The sequence below is a fragment of the Castor canadensis genome, chromosome 13, assembly GCF_047511655.1.
Source record: "Castor canadensis chromosome 13, mCasCan1.hap1v2, whole genome shotgun sequence".
Taxonomy (NCBI): Eukaryota; Metazoa; Chordata; class Mammalia; order Rodentia; family Castoridae; genus Castor; species Castor canadensis.
Window position 1 is genome coordinate 124250733 of NC_133398.1, and position 20066 is coordinate 124270798.

The 20066-nt window shown below is 42.9% G+C and overlaps 1 long non-coding RNA gene and 1 other non-coding gene across 3 annotated transcripts; one reads left to right on the forward strand and one right to left on the reverse strand.

Moving 5' to 3' along the window:
• The first annotated feature begins 411 nt into the window (after window positions 1-411).
• On the forward strand, window positions 412-484 carry Trnaa-ggc (transfer RNA alanine (anticodon GGC)). The gene has a single exon. It is a non-coding gene; the product is annotated as a tRNA-Ala (tRNA).
• Window positions 485-5986: 5502 nt separating this feature from the next.
• On the reverse strand, window positions 5987-20003 carry LOC141415592 (uncharacterized). 2 transcript variants are annotated; one of them, XR_012440573.1, is made up of 4 exons: window positions 19786-20003; window positions 18590-18655; window positions 9826-9924; window positions 5987-6607 (listed from the first exon to the last, which is right to left on the reverse strand). It is a non-coding gene; the product is annotated as an uncharacterized lncRNA (long non-coding RNA). The 2 variants fall into 2 exon arrangements; XR_012440574.1 differs by lacking the exon at window positions 5987-6607 and adding an exon at window positions 7037-7685.
• Window positions 20004-20066: the final 63 nt, after the last annotated feature.

Below are 20066 nucleotides of genomic sequence, written 5' to 3' on the forward strand. Positions count from 1 at the left end.
CTGAATAGCTATCCTTATCTCAACCAGCAAAACCCCTTGTTCCTTCCTATTAATGCTTATACTCTCTCTACAACAAAATTAGAGATAAGGGCAGAATAGTTTCTGCTGGGTATTGAGGGGGGGAGCGGGAGGGGGTGGAGTGGGTGGTAAGGGAGGGGGTGGGGGCAGGGGGGAGAAGTGAACCAAGCCTTGTATGCACATATGAATAATAAAAGAAAAAGGTAGCCACTAAAAAAAAAAATACCAAATGCAGCAGGCAGCTTAACATAAAAGTCAGAACTGGGCATTGGTGCTCACACCTATAATCCTAGCTACTCAGGAGCCAGAGATCAAGAGGATCATGGTTTGAGCCAGTCTAGGGAAATAGTTCAAGAGACTCTATCTTGAAAATATCCAGTATAAAACAGGACTGGTGGAATGGCTCAAGTGGTAGAGTGCCTGCCTGGCAAGCATGAGGTCCTGAGTTCAAATCCCAGTACCATCAGAAAAAGGTCAGGGAAATGAGCAATAGAGGTACACAGCATGGAGAAAGAGAGGGTGACAAAGGGAGCAGTCAGAAACAGTCTGCAGTTCCAGCCCTGGCTCCTCAACAGCCAGGGGAACTGGAAGCCTCAACCACAAGGCCAGCTGGGCAGCCCTCCCTGGTGATAGACTGAATGACAATCGTAGCAAAGCAGGTGCTCTACTGCTTGAGCTATACCTCCAGCCCTGTCCCCCATATCTTGGACAGCTATAGCCATCTCAAGAGAGGCCTATTCTTTGAGATAAAGACTGGAAACAAGGACTGGTGACACGTCAGGCGGTCTGGAGACACCCAATCACAGTGTCTGGGTGAAGACAGTCATGAGAAGTAGTCATGGAGGGGAAGGTGGATTCAGGTCTGCTGAGAAGTTTGGGCAACAGGAAGTGTGGGCTATGTGGGGTGCTGTGGTTGGGGTCACTGCCCTCTGAGCCATCACCTGGGGATAACTGCAGAGACCAAGAGCTCCAAGCCCATGGCTGGCACATGGCTTAGCCTCCAGAGCTGCCTCCCTGCCTGTTGTGGGTTGTGTCCAGGTGGGATAGCGCTCTGAGCCCATGGCTGACAGACCTCTCCGTTTTCCCAGCCCCCTCCCTCCAGCAGGTGTTTTACTGCTGCGTGTGTCTGAAAGTGCTGAGATCAGCAGACAGGGTGCCAGGTCCCCTTGGTTCTCCCTGTCCAGTGTGGAGCCCTCTCTGATGCACTTGGGCCACACCTCCTGCAACTGTGATAGGCTCCAGACTGACCCACTTCCCCCCACCCCCCAGGACAAGGCAGACTCCAATACTAGGGGACCCAGAAGGAGCTTCTGTGATTCTTTGCCCCTCCTCAGCTCTTTTCTTCTTACAATATTTTTTTTAGTTCATGTCTTTTATTAATCCATACACAATTACTTGTCTTTGTTTATTGAAGCAGTAAGTCAGACAACATTTGCCACTGTAATGTCTGTCAAAGTGGCTAGCCATAAAAATCCCACATCCTATTCGTCTGAAGGATGCTCATGAAGAAGGTGACTAATATATTTTATAATATTTCAGGACTGCCGCTGTCTTTCTGTTATACTTATTCTTTCTGGGAGTGGTGTAGGACTTCTTCTGTTTCTTAGCACCACCATGAAGTATCAACAGCAGATGGAGGTGGACTCCTTTAGAATGTTGTAGTCTGACAAAGTACATCCAGCTTCCAGTTACTTACCAGCAAGGGTCAGTCTTTGCAACTCAAGACCTGACATTTTCTGTAGTATTTGAGGGTTCAACCTCAACCATGGAAGGGTTTTATGAAAATCTGCATTTTGGGAGTGGTCTACTGCAGAAAGTGGATCAGAAAGCTTCTTACAATATTTTTAATGTTGTGTTCATGTTATTAAATTTTTTTTAGTGCTGAAGACATGTAGTACTTGCCTAATAAGCACAAGACCCTCAGTTCAAATCCCGTACCACACAAAAAAAAAAAAAGGAAACAGAAAACAATATTCAAATGGAATCCAAAAGCAGAGTAGCTATGCTCATACCTGACAAAGAAGACCTCAAGTCAAAATTAGTCAGGAAGAATACAGAAGGTCATTATATAGTAATAAAGGGAAAAGCCCGACAAGAAGATATAATGACCATAAATATACATGCTCCAAACATTGGTGCACCTGTTTCATAAAACAAACACTAGTGGCCACAAAGGGACAGATAGATTCAGATCCAGTAATGCTGGATGACATCAATACTCCATTCTTACCAACAGTTTGGTCATCTGGGCAAAAAATAGAAACAAAGAAACTTCAGCATTAAATTGCTTCACACATCAAATGGACTTAGACAGCTGCAGAATTCTCATTCTTCTCAGCAACCCCTGCAGTTTTTCCAAAATAGGTCATATTGTAAATACGAAAAACTGAAATAGCTTATTATGCCTTATCTGATCATACTGAAATAGAATTAGGCTGAGATCAGGAGGATCATAGTCCAAGGCCAGCCCCCACGAATAGTCCACCCCTCTAAAATAACCAGAGAAGAGAGAAGAATGGACTGGAGGTGTGGCTCAAGGAGTAGAGCACCAGCTTTGTGAGTGCAAAACTCTCACAAACCCAGTCCCCACCAAAAAAAAGAAAGAAGCTACAAAAGTATATAAATTCATGGAGATTGAAGAAATTAGGGAGAGAATTCAAAAGTTCCTAGAAGCAAATGAAAATGAAAACATAATCCTAGAATATTTGGGGTACACTGAAGGCAGTTCTGGGATGGAAGTTTATAGCTGTGAGTGACTATGTTAAATAAACAAGCTAAGGATGCATTCTGAAGATCTTAGAAAAGTAAGAATAAGCTAAGCCCAAACTAGTAGATGGAAAGAAATAATCAAAGTCAGGGTGGACATTCATGAAATGTCAACTAAAAAAGCAATGCAAGATCGATGAGACAAAGAGTTGGTTCTTGGAGAAGGTAAATGAGATTGACAAAGCTGTAGCTAAATAAACCAAAAGAAAGAGTGAGAAGGTGCAAATTAATAAAAAAGAGGATTTTATAACAGATACCACTGAAATTCAGAGGCTTCTCCTGAAAAACTTCTATTTCAGTAAGTTGGAAAATCTAGAAGTGGATGAATTTCTAGATACATATTACTTACCAAAATTGAATGGATGTCTAATGAGCAATAAGACTGAAGCAGAAATAGTCTTCTAGCAAAGGAAAGCCCAGGACAGGACAGATTCAAGCTGACTTCTCCTAGACATTAAAAGAACTCCTCAAACTATTCCATAAAGTTAAAAGGGAAGGAGTACTTCCAAACTCATGCTATGAATCCAGTATCAGTATATCGGATACAAAACCAGCTAGGATACAATAAAAAAGAAAACCATGCACTAATTTCCTGCATGAATGGGGATGCAAAAATCCTCAATAAAATACTTATAAAACAAGTCCAACAGCACATCGAAATAATCACGCACCTTGATCAAGTTGGTTTCATTCCAGGCATGCAAGGATGGCTCGACATCCACAAACCAATAAACAAAACACAGCACATAAGTAGGATCCAGGAGAAAAATCACATAATTAACTAAATAGATGAAGAAAAAACCTTTGATAAAATTCAGTATCCCTTCATAATAAAACCCCTGAAGAAACTAAGAATAGAAGGATCAAAAAAACCCCCAGAGGGCTGGTGGAGTGGCTCAAGTGGTACAGCATCTGCCTAGCAAGGGCGAGGCCCTGAGTTCAAATCCCAGTGCTGCCCAAACCAAAAATTATCAATATAAATAGTCTCTTGACAAATATAACTAAGGACAAAGGCAGAATCATAGAGAGCAAATTTCTAACAAAGCAAGTAAATTTCTAATAAAAAGAAGGATTGTATCTCAGCATAAAAAGGTCACAAATGACAAACCTACAGCCAACCTTAAAGGGAAAAACTAACAACATTTCCTTGAGAAATCAGGAATGAAACAAGGCCGCCTACTCACTCCATTTTCATTCAATACAGTGTCTGAATTCTTAGAGTGATAAAACAAGAGAAAGAAATAACAGGGATACAAATAGGAAAGGAAGAAGTCAAATTATCCTGTTTGTGGATGGCACGGTGCTATACCTAAAATAACCTAAATAATCCCCCAGAGAACTTAGCTGTGGTAGACACTTTAAGCCAAGTAGCAGGACACAAAATAAACGTACAAAAAATCAGTAGTGTTTCTATACACTCGCGTCAAACATGATGAAGAAAACAACCCTATTGACAGTAGCCTCAACCCCCTGCCCCAGGAATGAACCTAACCAAGGAGGTGAAAGCCCTGTACACTGGAAATCACAGAAAACCAAAGAAAAACTGATCACACTAGAAAACAGAAAGAGCTCCCCTGTTCATGGATCAGCAGAATGAATATTGTGAAAATGGCTATCCTACTGCAAGCAATCTGAAGATTCAAGTCAATCCCTGGGCAAATTCTGTGATTCTCTTCACAGAACCAGAAAAGAACAATCCTAAAATTCATACGCAAGCAAAAAGATCCCAAATAACCAAAATACCCCTGAGCCAAAGGTGTACCCCTGGAGGTTTCAGATACCTGATTTCAGGACAGAGTAGCAATAGCCTTTCTTTGGTTAGAATTCAATCAAGTTGGTTGGTCAGTAACATTCACTATCTTGTGCTGATGCTCAGGAAGGTGGAGGCAGGAGGTCGTGAGTTTGAGGCCAGCCTGGGTGGAGTTAGTAAGAATGGATCTCAAAAGCAACATAAAAACAAAAGAGTTGGGAGGGGATGCAATTCCCAGGAACACAACCCCTGAAAAACTATGCTGCTTATAAGAAACTCACTTCACTTCTCATGACACACACGGACTGAAAGTAAAGGGGTGGAATAAGGTCTTCCATGCAAATAGAATGGAAAAAAATGTAGACATAGTTGTACTTATATCACGTAAAATGGACTTTAAATCAAAAAGAGTCAATTCAGCAAGAGGAAATATATATGCACCCAATATCAGAGCACCCAAATATATAAAGCAAATATTGATAGATCTAAAGACAGAAGCAGAACCAATGCAATAACAGCTTTCAGCATGAAGAGTCTTCAAACAAAAAAAATCAACAAAGAAACATCAGAGTTAAATTGCCTCCTACACCAAATGAACCTGAACCTGACAGGTATCTACAGAACATTCATCCAATGGAGGTTGAATACACAGTTTTCTCATCAGCATCCAAGACATTCTCCAGGGTATCTTACATAAGAGGCCACAAAAGACGTCTCAATTCATTAAAACATTCAAATCATATTGTTATCTTTTCCAACCACATCACAATTGAACTAGAACTCAATAACAAGAAAAAATCTGGAACTAGGCATGGTGGTACATGCCTGTAATACCAGCACTTGGGAGATGAAGGTTGGAGGGCTGTAGGTTCAAGGTCAGCCTGGGCTACATAATGAGACCTTGTCTCAAAACAGCAACACTAATGGATCAACCAATGGATCCTGGAAGAAATCAAGAAGGAGATTTAAAAGTTTATTGAAACAAATAAAAAATGGAAATACAATATACCAAATGCATGGGGTATAGCAAAAAGAAGGACTAAGAAAGTTTATAGAAACCAATGCCCACATTAAAAAAGAACGTTCTTAAATAAATATTCTTCCTTCTACAACTCAAGAAAAACAAGAGCAAGACTGATGGAAGGAAAGAAGGAATAAAGATCAGAGCAGAGTAGGCTTGGGGTGCAGCTCAGTGGTAGAGCACTTGCCTAGCACGCACAAGGCCCTGGGTTTGAACCCCAGAACCCCCCTCACTGCCCCACCCCCTCCCTCCCCCCCACACAGACAAATAAAAACTCTGGGTGGGGCAGAACCCACTTGTAATCTCAGCATTTGGAAGGCTGTGGCAGGAGAATTGCAAGTTTGAGGCCAACCTGGGCTACATAGTAAGACCCTGTCTCAAAAACACCCCAAAAAATAAGAGCAGAAATAAATAAAACAGAGACCAAAAAAGCAACATACAAGATCAACATGACAAAGAACTGGTTCTTTGAAAAGATAAATAAAATATACAATCCCTGAGCTAGACTAAGGAAAGGAGAGAGAATAGTCTAATAAATTCAGAGACAAAAAGAGAGACATTACAATGGACACAACAGAAACAAAATAGATAATTCTAGGACAAATTCCCAGACACATACTCCTTACCAACTGAATCATGAAGGAACAATTAATGAATATGACCTTTGGTGATGAAGGACTCTTGGTTCATCAGTTCTGGTAATAAATTCTTGGAGACAAAATGGCGCACAAGGAAGTCTACAAGGGTAGGAAGTAGTGCTTTACTTCTACTTTGCAGGGGGAGTTCCATTTTTTTTTTAAACCCAAAGATCCCTTAATTATTGCTCCCCCCAATCCAATGCTTTGAAAAGATTTTTAAATGAGAGTATACTTGAGAACAGTCTCTCTTCTGGATTCATCCAAACGATGTGGCTGCCATTTGGAACTTCTCATCAGCGCAAGATGGTGAATGTTAATGACCAACCAACTGGATTGAATTCTAGCCAAAAGCCTCTCTTAGCCCATGTGGTCTGTGATGGAAAACCAATGTTGAAAATTTGGCTTGGGGGTATCCTGAAAAGAAATTGAGGGTGGCCATGATTCTTGTTTTCAGGAATTCCCAGGAGCTCAGAAAACTTAGTTTGCTAGGAATTGTGGGGTATTTTTTTTTGATGGTTTTTGAGGTTTGAACTCAGGGCCTCACACTTGCTAGGCACTACAGCCACTTGAGCCACTCCACCAGCCTCCTCAGAGACTTCAGTTTGGTAGGGATTTGGATTTTTTTTTGGTGGCACTGGGTTTTGAATTCAGGGCCTCCCGGTTTCTGGGCAGGAAACTCTACCACTTGATCCACTCCACCAGCCCTAGAGACTTTAGATTGCGACAGCTGCTTTAGAGGGCTGTATTTGCATTTTTGTCTCAAACATAGGACTGGCTTTAAGACAGGAGATGGGTAGGGTCACCATGTTCACGGTTGAGTGAGATGGTTCAGCATTCGTGCACGTTGTCTAGGAAACCAGAGAAGGGACCTGCTGACATCTGAATGAGTGGCATTTCCTAAGTGTGATATTCTCCTTGTGTGACAGTGCAGGAGGGCAGCAGTTGTGTGACAGTGGCCTCTGGAATCAGGCAGCCTGGATTTACATCCTCACTTGGCTGATTGTAATGAGGCGTTCTTGAAATACCTTACAATTCACCAACTATAAGATGTACGAGTTATTGATTTGGGGGGTAAATTTATAGAGCTGTGCAGCCATCACCAGGCTGTAATTTAAGGACCTCACTTTGCCGTCAGTCCTCATTCCTGCTTTGTACATGGCGGTGTCACTGTAAGCCACCACCACTGCGGCGTGAAGGGGAATCAGTACTGTGTGTAACGGCTTCAAGTTTTACTTACTGATTTATGTGTGCTGTTTCATTCATTTAATTAAATCCCTAATAGCTTATGAGGCTAAACATTACACACAGGTACATACTAGTTGCGTTTTCTCTTTACTTAGTTTTCTGCTCATGTCTTTTACCTCAAGATGTTCTTTGACCTTTGAGTCCGTGTATGGTGTCCTGGATCTGTCATCACCTTTGTGCCTGTGTCTGGGCTAGGTTTCAGGACTTCATATGCATGCGTTTCTTCTTGTTTGCATTCCCCCATTCCCTACAGTGGTGACCAGGAGAGGGTACTTACTTAATTGTCCTGATTGTGACAGCTTTCCTTCACTATGACAAGTACCTGGGGCAGTCGTTGTGTAAAGGGGAAAGGTTTATTTTGGCTCACAGTTTTGGAGGTTTCAGTCTGTGATTGATCAGCCCTGTTGCTTTGGGCCTGTCATAAGCCAGCACTCTGTGGTGGTCAGGGTTCATGATGGAGCAAAACCACTCCAGCTAGGCCTGTGCTGAGAGTTACACAGGTGTATTTAACAAAACAGTGACCCAAACCTGGGAGCTGGATAGAGTGGAGGGTGGCAACTTCGAACAGAAACCTCCTACCAATCAGAGCAGGAACTGGTAGTGTACACTGATAATCTCGCTCTCATTTAACAAGACAGTGACCTCAACCCAGGAGGACATCCCAGGGGCCAAATAAACCCATCGCCTTCACAGACATTCCAGCTGTAAAGAATAACCTCTTTGTTCTCTTCCTTGACGAGACCCACCCCCAGCCTATTGAAAGTGCAATCGTTTTCCAATAAACTCCACCATTATTTTTATTATAACCTGTGCATCTTGCTTGAATTCTTTTCCTGCCAGACACAAGAACCAAGGTATCTATCAGCACTTCCCCCCTCCAAGCCCCCCTCTCATACTTGCTGACATTAATCACCCTTTATGGCCTCCAGCCCTAACTGCCTGAGATCAAGCTAGCTCCTAACATCAATATCCAGTTGCTTGTGTCACCTTGTCCCCAGCAGTGTGGGCTGGATCCGGAGACTTGCTTCTTGTGCATGAAATACAACAAAAGTGATGAGACAATCTTTCCCAGGTTAGGTTACAACCTAACCTGAATTCTGACTCTCCTTACTTGCTTGATCTGATGGAGCAGGCTGCCATTTTGTGAACTGCCCTGGGAAGAGGTCCACATCTGAGGGACAACTGGGGAGGAACTCACTCCAGGGAGTAAACCTGGGAGGGAGCTTTGAAGTGAACTTTCCCCAGCTGAGCCTTGAGGCACTCTCAGCCCTGCTACACCCTTTACCCCCCGGCCAGAATGACCTTGACCTCCAGCCAGAACACCCAACAAGACTGTACTTGGGTTCCTGATCCACAGGAACCGTAAGACAGTAAGTGACATTCTTTGAAGCCACTTGAGTTTTGGATTAACCTGTTACACAACGTAGAAAACTACCATACTTGTGTTTAGCTTTGTTGGAGCTCAAAAAACAATAGTCCTAAATACAGAAGATGGGAATGCTAATTACTTCAAAATGGAAGAAATTAGCAGCAGGAAAAGGTTTTCTTCAAAATTCTACTTATTGGAAGGTCAGCTCTTCCAGTGTTGTGAATACCTTACTCCAGACAGCTCATCAACCAGGACAGGGCTGGCGGAGTGGCTCAAGTAGTAGAGTACCTGCCTAGCAAGCATGAGGCCCTGAGTTCAAATCCCGGTGCTGCCCAAGATAAAAAGAACTAAAAGTTGATTCATACTACAGGAAGGAAGATTGGAGGTGACACCACACCGTGAGCCCAGGCAGATTTTGTCCCAAATTATCACCTGTTTTCTGGTCTTCTCCTCTCCCTTAAATATCATTTTTTCTCCTTCTCAATTGCTTACCTTTCCCTACTTCTCCCTCCCCTATGAACAGGTTCCATGAGCTTACCCAGATCTCGTTGGGTGGTTGGGTACTCACCCACGCACTTAATAAATTTTCATACCCTTGTGAGAGGAGCAAATAACAGAAGTGACTTTGGGAATCTGAGGGGAGCAAATGACAGAAGTGACTTTGTCTTAGGTAAGGGAGCCAGGGTGGCACCCTTAAAAGCAAACATCTAAAGAGATGAGAAGCAGGCTCCTCAGAAAAGTAAAACAGCAAACTCTCACCAAGAGAACAAAAGGTAGCTGTAAATATAAATGGGGTCTTTGAGGCCAGGACAGACCTTTCTGGAATGTCCAGTTTGATAAGAATGGGGGTGGCCAGGTAGTAGGGTTCAGTGAGAAGTCAACTCGATGCCACCTAGTCACCAATGTTGATGACTTGGACCTAAGCCGGACAGAGCCCTATATCACGCCTGGACTCCAGCTGTCCAGCTTGTCGCCAAGCCTCTCCCATGCTGGCAGCCTGGCTGTGTTTTCAACAAACCTTGTGCTTCCTTTACTCTTAACTCCTGGTTTGGCTCCGGCAATCATCGACTTCCCCAGGATACAAACTTAGGATCAGCAATCCAGGATCAGCCTTTCCCTTGTTAAGATAGAAAAAAATTCCAGCATAAGAGAAAGAAGCAGCCCGGGGCAACCGAGCACTGAAACCACATCAGCTTCACATCTCCAGGCTGGGTGTTGAGGTCAGGCTGCAAATTCCCCCTTGCTTTGCCCCTTCTTTTCAATTGCAAATATGTGCGGGTTACTCACGCCCTAACTTAGGGACAACCCAAACCACCCTCGCCTGGCCCAGGGACACCTGTGCCCCTCCTCACTCATCAGTTACTGGTTGGGAATCACAGGTTCTTCCCTTCCCATAGGTTAGCATAAGTTTTAAAAGCACCAGGGAAAGAAAAAGACACTCCCTCTTCTTCTAGCTTCCACCTGTTCCCACCAAGCTCTTTTGTAAATCCCCTCCCTAACTTTTTTTTTTAATAAAATTTTTATTAGGATATATTCATTATACGGGGGGGGGGGATCTCAAAGTAACAGTTCCAATCAGACTGCTATTGTACATTATTTTCATTTCCCCCATTGTCCGCCCGCCCCAGCACATTCCCCACATCACTCAAAGCAACTGCGAGAGGTTTTTTACTTCTGTTTCATATATTGGACCATTTCTTAAAGCTATTATGAATGATGCGTCTATAAACATCCATTTACAAGTTTTTATTTAAAAAATATGTTCCCATTTCTCTTCGGTTTATACCTAGGAGTAGAATTGCAGGGTATGTGTTAGCTCTGTGTTTAACTTTTTGGTGAATTGCCAAACTGTTTTTCAAGACAGGTGTACCATCTTGCATCTCCACCAGCCAATGTCTCCATATCCCAGTCAGACTTGGTATTGATCATCCTTTTTTATTTTTTTAATTCATTTATTCACATGTGCATACATTGTTTGGGTCATTTCTCCCCCTCTGCCCCCCGCCTCCCTCCCTAAATTTTAACCCATGTGTCCTGCCACGGATTCTTCCATGGGGGACACAAAGAATTTGGAAATCTTCTGATGACATTGCCATTAACACTTCGCTCTTCTAGTCAGTCATTCCTTGCTTTCGGCCTCCTCTTTGTGGTTCTTTTCTGTGCCTGAGGAATCTAGGGACATCTGGAAGACCCCGATCACTGTGACATGGCATTTATATAAAATCAACAGATGTGTTGGGTATCTATCATTGCTTATGGGCCTGGAACCTTACGAAGAAGTCAGACATTTAATTTTAGAGTGAGAAGGAAACACATAGAGGGCAGAGTGTAGAAGGGAACCCAACCTAACAGGAAGCCAAGTGACGATATCTAGGCTGCTAAGAGGCCAGCAGGTCATTAAACACCACAGGCATTTCAGTCCTGGCCTCTATGACCTCAGTGACTGGCTCCAAATAACTTAAACACACAGAGCTCGAGGTAGACAACAGAAAGCCCAATGAATTCCAGTCCTTTAAAAAACCTTTTTCCTGTTTTACACAACTGTTCACGACTTGTCCAAAGTTTTAGTTCTACTCCAGATTCTCTTTCCTACTTTGGAACCAAAGTCTTCTTTAGGATTCAAACACAGTTGTCTTCCTTTTCCCTCCACACTTCCTCATATCCTCAACAGAGCTCCTCTCATGTCCCCCAAATGCAGAGTTGTTCCCTTCTGGATGAGTCAATCCTTAGTAATTCTGTAGACTAGTAACTTCTAGAAACATGTACTTTCTCCTAACACAATTTAATGCAAAGTGTGCAGACCTTAAGCTTGTGGCAACAACTGCTGCTTCAGTATTTTCACTTACTTAGAAACAACCTAAACATCTAAAGAATATTCCTGAACTTAGCATAGCATGACTTTAAGATTTTAGGCAGCTGAAATAGATTTTTGGAGCTATGAGGAAATAATTTATAAATAGTTACCTTGTTTACATTTGCCTAGTATACTCTTTAGGAAAAATTGTCTGAGTTCTTCATGCAAACTAAGGTATCAAGAAAAGGTAGCTAGCCGTTGTCTCACCATTTTTTTAAGCGTGTGGAGTCTAAGCAGGGACCCTATAAAGTATTACATGTACACATATGCACACATAGATATTATATTAAATGCATATATTTGGTGGTACTGGGGTTTTAGCTTAGGGCCTTGCTCTTGCTAGATAGGCTCTCTACCACTTGAGTCATGCCTTTAGCCCAATGTATAGTTGGTTTTTTTTTTGCCTTAGTTATATTTTGGATAGGATCTCATGTTTTTGCCCAGGGCTGCCCTTGGACCACCATCTTCCTACTCTGCTGGGATTACAGGTGCATACCATCAGGCTCAGCTTATTTGTTGAGATGGGTTTTTGCTAACTCTTCCCCTCCATCCTGGGAAGACTTTTTTCTAAGCTATTTGGTACCATATAAACAATATACAAACATAAGCATACATGCAGACATAACATACAATACTCCCCCCACACAAATACACATAAAAAGAGACAAAAAAAAAAAAACACACTAGAGATTTTTATAGCTTTCTTTTAGGTTTATCACTTGCGATCTTGCAAAAAGTTAGATTACTGATCTGATAACCTCCTCCACAGCTCTAAGCAATCTTTAACTCTGAATCTGACTTCCAAAGATCTGACTCTTAGTTGGAACAAGGTAGAAATTTTACTTCTTAAAGCCACAGAACTTAACCTAACGAGCATGGAGAAGGGCCAATGTAAAGGCCCAGTGAAAACAAGCAGGTCAAAGGGAAAGCAAGAAAGTCTGGAGGACAGAGCAAGAGTTGGTGAATAAGTTTCCAATAGGACTGTCATTGCAGCCATCAGGTCAAACTCTTCGTTCCTGTCACAAACACAGAACCAAACTGTATTAGAAAGTTTAGCTTTCTATCACCTTGGTTCTCGTACCTGGCAAGAGAAGAATTCAGGGAAGACAAGAAAATGTAGTAAAAGTAATACCAAAGTTTACTAGGAAAGGTATTTAATATAACAGGATAAAAGAGGGGAGAAATGGAGGAGAAAAAAAAAAAAGGGAGAGAAACATTTTTCCATGCAGGAAATGGGAGCAGAGACTCAAAATGGTGGCTTTCATCTCTTGGTCTTGTGCTTTCTCAGTTGGAAGACATGGGGTCACATCTGCCAACCTCTAATCATTAAGATAATGAATCTGGGTGGCTAGGGAGGGTGTTAAATAGGGATGTTTTAGAACTTCCATTTGCTAGACATGCCTTTCCTTCTTTTTGCCCCTCCACACATGGAAGGAGCCGTGGAGCTTGTTAACTTCTCAAGGAGGAGGACTGATGCGACAGACTTAAGTCTGTTCTAAAAGGAGGTGGGAGGGGTGCCTAGCTGCTCTGGCTTTTTAGTTTTTACATTGTTTGAATGTCTGAGTCTGGCTGTTTCAATATTTATTTAATTTCCTTGTCTCCTCATCTGTCTATCTTACCTCACCCATCACTCATGGCTAACTGCTACCTAACAAAAACACAATAGTAGATAAAAAAAAAAAACCACATGAGACAATTACATGAAATTAGAGTGTGTTTCCAGGTCAGATCAGAGTCAGACCCCCAAAATATGAGCATTCATAAGACCTGGTGTGACCTGTCAAAGCAGAGACCTCCAGGAAGATGACACAGAAAAGAATTTCTTCAGCCCCAATCTCTACAGATAGGCACTCAAGGGTGCCATTCGGCCCCTGTTTCTTTTATCAGAAAGGGCTTAAGACAAAGAATCCAAAAATCTAATCTTAGAATATAAGAACTGGCTGTCAGGAGTTCAAGGAAACAAAAGAGTAGATTCTAGAAGATCTTCACCAAGGTGAGAGGGAGAAGGTTCTTTACACAAAAGAAAACATCGTGGGAAACACAGGATTTCCAAGACTGGGTGTGGTGGAGCACGCCTGTCATCCCAGCTACTAAGGAAGCCTAAAAGAGGTTTTGGGCAAAAAGTAAGGCCCCCAACTCCAAAATAACCAGAGCAAAGAGGGCTGGAGGTGTGGCTCAAGTGGTAGAGCACCTGCCCAGTAAGTGTGGAGCCCTGAGTTCAAATCCCAGTCCCATCAAACAAACAAGACAAAAACAACAGAAAGACAGGGTATGTAAATAAACATGATAACTGGACATGCGGTAAGCCCACATTATTCATGGATTTATTTCACGGTTTGGACCAAGCGTGGTTAAAGAAACAAAAAAGAATGAATTTGAAAAATCGCAAGACATTTCAAAAATAAAAATTCAAAATCCCCACGTACATTCCACAGCTCAGTTGATGTGGAAAAGCCCTCAGTCAGAACCACGGTTGAGTTTACACTGTTGAGTGATCTGCTGAGTGTTTCTCTGCCCTTCATTTTGTGAACGCCTGCCTCCTAAAAAGCAAATGGTGCCCCCAAAGCAAGGACAAAGTGACTGTGCTTAATTGAAGTGATAAGGTGAAATTTTTAACTTGTTGGAAGGCAGCATGTGTTCGAGGGAGGTTGGGTGGCTTTATGGGAAAAATGAGTCAAGCATCTGCAGTACAGTCCCGACCATCCTGCATCTGAGCACGTGTGGTTTTTCTCACCTGGTGTCCTTGGAACCACGCACTCATGGATACCAATGGCTTACTGTACACATCACTAAGCCCAGACTGAAAAGTTCCAGGAGGTCCCCACAGTGCCACAGTTCCCAGGTGCCAGTCAGGAACTCTGGGAGATATTTTCAGTCTCCCAGAAGTGAACCCCCCTTGGGGTTGGGTCTCTGTGACAGTCCATGTCTTTTGGGGTAAGTATCCCTGCCTTACCTACAGCAGACACCAGAAACCAAGGGAAAAAAGAATCAGTTCCTGAACGTTCCTTCACTGCTAGCTGGGCTATCTTGTTCACAAGAAATGGCTGTCTGATGGGAGTGAGGCTGTTCAGATCACACCCCACCTGGGGTGTCAACTATGTTGCCAAATTTTGGCCCTAAACTGGATCATTTTTTTCCTAGAATTGTGAAACCAGTGACAAGACCAAACTCTGATGGATCAGCAAATGAGACTTCCATTTTTTGGCAAAGAACAGAAGTTGAAGGCTAACCCAGAAGTCAACTTGTTGGCTTGTTGTGGGGTGGGAGGACATGAATGTGTGTGGGGGACATTGGCTGATGAAGGGGAAGAATAGCGTGTCTTTTCGAGAAAAGAAATGCAAGTGCCAACCATTTTCACTCCTTTTCTGGTTCTTTCTGGACATTGTCATGGCAATTGTCCACTGTCATGGCGGGGGGATGTGTGTCATTTAGCATGCAGATGGGATTGCAGTGGAGTTGGTGCTTGCCTGGTGGTCACTCTGGCTAATTTAAGGACATAGGAATTCTCGTACTTCTATGGTGTACACACCAAGTGACTGATGGTAATACTATTTTAATAGCAAAAGCTAGAAATAATCCAAAGACAGGGCACAACAAACTCTACAGTTGATACAGGAAAGAGTAGGAAATACTCTGGAGTTAGTAGGTATAGGTAAGAACTTTCTCAACGAAACCCCAGCAGCACAGCAACTAAGAGATAGCATAGATAAATGGGACCTCATAAAGCTAAAAAGCTTCTGTTCATCAAAAGAAATGGTCTCTAAACTGAAGAGAACACCCACAGAGTGGGAGAAAATATTTGCCAACTACACATCAGACAAAGGACTGATAACCAGAATATACAGGGAACTTAAAAAACTAAATTCTCCCAAAACTAATGAACCAATAAAGAAACGGGCATGTGAACGAAACAGAACTTTCTCAAAAGAAGAAATTCAAATGGCCAAAAAACACATGAAAAAATGCTCACCCTCTCTAGCAATAAAGGAAATGCAAATTAAAACCACGCTAAGATTCCACCTCACCCCTGTTAGAACAGCCATCATCAGCAACACCACCAACAACAGGTGTTGGCGAGGATGCGGGGAAAAAGGAACCCTCTTACACTGCTGGTGGGAATGTAGACTAGTACAACCACTCTGGAAAAAAATTTGGAGGCTACTTAAAAAGCTGGACATCGATCTACCATTTGATCCAGCAATACCACTCTTGGGGATATACCCAGAAGACTGTTACTCCAGAGGCACCTGCACACCCATGTTTATTGCAGCACTATTCACAATAGCCAAGTTATGGAAACAGCCAAGATGCCCCACCGCTGACGAATGGATTAAGAAAATGTGGTATCTATACACAATGGAATTTTATGCAGCCATGAAGAAGAACGAAATGTTATCATTCGCTGGTAAATGGATGGAATTGGAGAACATCATTCTGAGTGAGGTTAGCCTGGCCCAAAAGACCAAAAATCGTATGTTCTCCCTCATATGTGGACATTAGATCAAGGGCAAACACAGCAAGGGCATTGGACTATGAGCACATGATAAAAGCGAGAGCACACAAGGAAGGGGTGAGGATAGGTAAGACACCTAAAAAACTAGCTAGCATTTGTTGCCCTTAACGCAGAGAAACTAAAGCAGATACCTTAAAAGCAACTGAGGCCAATAGGACAAGGGGACCAGGAACTAGAGAAAAGGTTAGATCAAAAAGAATTAACCTAGAAGGTAACACCCACGCACAGGAAATCAATGTGAGTCAATGCCCTGTATAGCTATCCTTATCTCAACCAGCAAAACCCCTTGTTTCTTCCTATTATTGCTTATACTCTCTCTACAACAAAATTAGAGATAAGGGCAAAATAGTTTCTGCTGGGTATTGAGCGGGGGGAGGGAGGGGGCGGAGTGGGTGGTAAGGGAGGGGGTGGGGGCAGGGGGGAGAAATGACCCAAGCCTTGTATGCACATATGAGTAATAAAACAATAAGAGGCGTCAATGAGTGTGGCAGGCCTGTGCAGTGCTATATGGGCACAAGAGTGAGAGGAGAGACATACCTCTGCACGGTGCTGTGGTGCCATCACAGACCTGTGGTCAGGTGAAACCAGCAAGGTGTAGAAAGTGTCTATCACCGCTCTCCATCTAAAATCAGACAGAGGCGCTAATAATGTACGCACGTATACATATGGGTGTGCACGTGTAGACGTCTGTGTACCAATGTGTATCCGTGTGAGTGTATGTGTGGATCATAAGGTGGATGAAAAGCAAAACTTAAATAAAAGGCTCAGGTTCTCTGTAGGGAGAGGATAAGGATAGACGCAAGACTTTTTGTGTGTGAAAATGGGACCTGTTGAAGCTGTCCTAAGAAGCGGAGGAGGAGGGGTGAAAGAAGAACGATGGAGGGGGAGAAATCTAAGAGATGTTGTAAGCAGTTCTGTAAATGTCACAATGTACCCCCGGGTACAACTCTAATATGCTAAGGAATAACAAAGAAGACTGTTTTCACTGCACTTTCTTTTGGAAACTTAACTTGAAAACCATGTAAACATTTTGCAGATTTAGAAAACAAAACTAAATCACTAAGAAAGCAGGAAGAAAAAAAAAAGATGAAGGCACAATCTCTAAAAGAAAAAAAAAATACAAAGTAAAAGCAAAAACTCTATACACACTCCAAAGATGAAGCAAACATGACGCTGGTAATCAAGAGGAAAAGACAATATCAAATATAGAATCAAAGATATTAAATAAAAAGTCATTTAATCTTGAATGACTTGTGAAGTGCATTCACTTAAAAAAGGCATTTTGGTTCAAACCCCACTGCCCCCCCCTCAAACAAAACCCAAAACAAAACCATTGCATAGTTTTGTCCTAGAAAGGCTTAGAAATAACAAATTGAGAGACAGGTACTCAGTGATCAAATGGAGCCTCCTGCATACTGGAGGCACCCCATTCTTCCTTTCTAGCTCCTTGCTCGGTCCTGCTTTCCTAAGTAAATCCTTGCTAAATCTCAAGAAACAATACAAAAAAGAGCAAATGGAAGCGTCAAGGGGACACTTGGCTATGCAAGTCTGCATGACCAACCAATGTGACCAGTTGAAGTTGCAAACTTGGGGTTCCTCAGCAAGTAGGGAGTCCGTAGAGTTGGGATGGGTTAAGGTCAGCCAAAGGAGTAAGCATAGGAAAGGGAAGAGGGCCCAGGACTGAGTTCTGGCACGCTCCTCGTGGACCATGAGGACCAGGAGCTGTGGTTTCTATAGGGGTAGACCCTCCACCATGTTGGAAGCTTGGACCCCAGTGTTGCAGTGTGGAGGTGAGACTATTAAGTCCTGGATGGACTGATGCCACCTTGAGGGAGTAGATGAGGTGTGGCAGATGTTAGGAAAATGCTGCTCACCGCACACAAAGGAGGCTCACGAGAGTTATCTCACATCCAAAGTTTAATAAGCAGGCTGGCTGGCTGAGAGAAAATGGCCCAGCAGCTTCTCTTGGCCGGTCTGGCCTTAAATAGCATTTGGGAGAAAGCAAGGGCAAGGGACTGACAAAGAGAGGTGGTGGGAGATAAGGGACAGTGGGCTTTGATCTGCAAGGGATGAGACCAGCTGCGGCTCAGGCTGCAGAATGGTGGCAAGGGGCAGTTCTTATCAGTTCTTATGGGAAGATTAATTCCCATAAGATCAGGCTGGTTTTACACGAAGAGTGAAATTTGCACTTCCCCTGCACCTGTTTTGTTTTCTGTCCCACCGTGTGAGCGCCACCCCCTTACATGTACCCTGGCCATGTAGCCCTCTTCAGAGCCCAGCAGAATCCCATACCATGTCCTGGGGCCCCCAGAACTGAGACTTAAACAACCTGACCTCTCTGGGAACCATCCAGCCTCAGGTGCATCGTTGTAGCTACACAGAACAGAAGGAGACAGATGAGTTCAGTCTTCTCACCTTCCTGGCTTTGGTAGCCATCTTCATCTCCATCCATGCTCCCAAAAGGCCATCTTCTGTCAACCTCTAGTGACCATTTAGAAGTAAAATTCAGATTATTTAACTCAATATACTAAGCCTCTGCAAGAGCTTCCTGTTGAAATCAATGCGAGTCAACTCCCTGTATAGCTATCCTTATCTTAACCAGCAAAAACCCTTGTTCCTTCCTATTATTGCTTATACTCTCTTCTTCAACAAAGTTAGAGATAAGGGCAAAATAGAGGGAGTGGGGGAAGGGAGAGAAATGACCCAAGCATAGTATGCACATATGAATAAAAATAAATAAATAAATAAACAAATAAATAAATAAATGAATAAATAAAGAGCTTCCTGTTGCTCTTAAGACTAAATTCCAGATTCCTCACTGAGAGAACCTGACTGTTCCCACCTTCTCTGTCCTTCTTTCTCCCTCACTCTTGACAGATCAGTCTCTGCACTGTGCAGCCCTATTTACTTCTCAAATACTTCGGTCTTTTTCAGTTTGGGACATTGAACTGGCTGCTCCCTCAGCCTGGAGGGGGCTGGCTCCTTTTTCTCATTCAAATTTCAGCGCATTGTGGACTTTCTTTTTGGAACTATCTTTAAGGCTGTCTAGCCACTCCAACACAGTACTCAATAGCACTGATATTACCTTACTTATTTTCTAACCCCCACATTGGGATCTAAGCTCTAAGAGAGAAACCTTGCCCTTTAACCCCAGTGCTTTGAGCAGTGATTGCCACATGGAAGATAGTTAATAAATATCTGTTACATAAATGAACAAATAACCTGTGTTTGGTATCCTTTTTAGTTTCTGTAGTCAACTTTCATGATCATCACAAAATACCGGAGGTGGGCTAACTTTATAAAGATAAGAGATTTATCTGACTCAGTTTTGGAAGCTGGAAGTCCAACTAGTAAGGTGCAGGCTTTGGTGAGGGGTCTGTTTGGTTTTGCTATGGTGGGAGGACATGTGTGAGGCACGGATCCCATCTCAAAACATGAAGTCAGAGAGAGATTCAAGAGTCTAGGTCAGGCTTTTATAACAACTCACTCTTGAAAGAGCTCTTTCCAGATGGTCAGTGTTACCCTCTGCGTGCCCCCCATGACCTAAGGATGTCCTACTAGGCCCCTCTTCTTTAGGGTTCCATGATCAAGAACATCTTACGAGGTCTCACCTCTTACAGGGTCCATCACTTTTGGCATCACCTTTCCAAAGCCAGGGAAAGAACCTTGGGCAGCCATGTTTCCTTTGTCTGCGCTTTGTTTTTTTTCTTCGAGCCCACTTTCTCTTTCTTCACCGACTGTGCACAGTAACAAACTCCCAACACTGCTGTAAAGATATTAGAAAGAATACTTTATTCAAAAGCCTGTGAATTAGAGGGTTGTGCAAAGAGGTTACTTTAATCTAGACGCCCCAGGGTCAATGGAACTTGCCCAGTTCCTCCCAGAAAGAGAG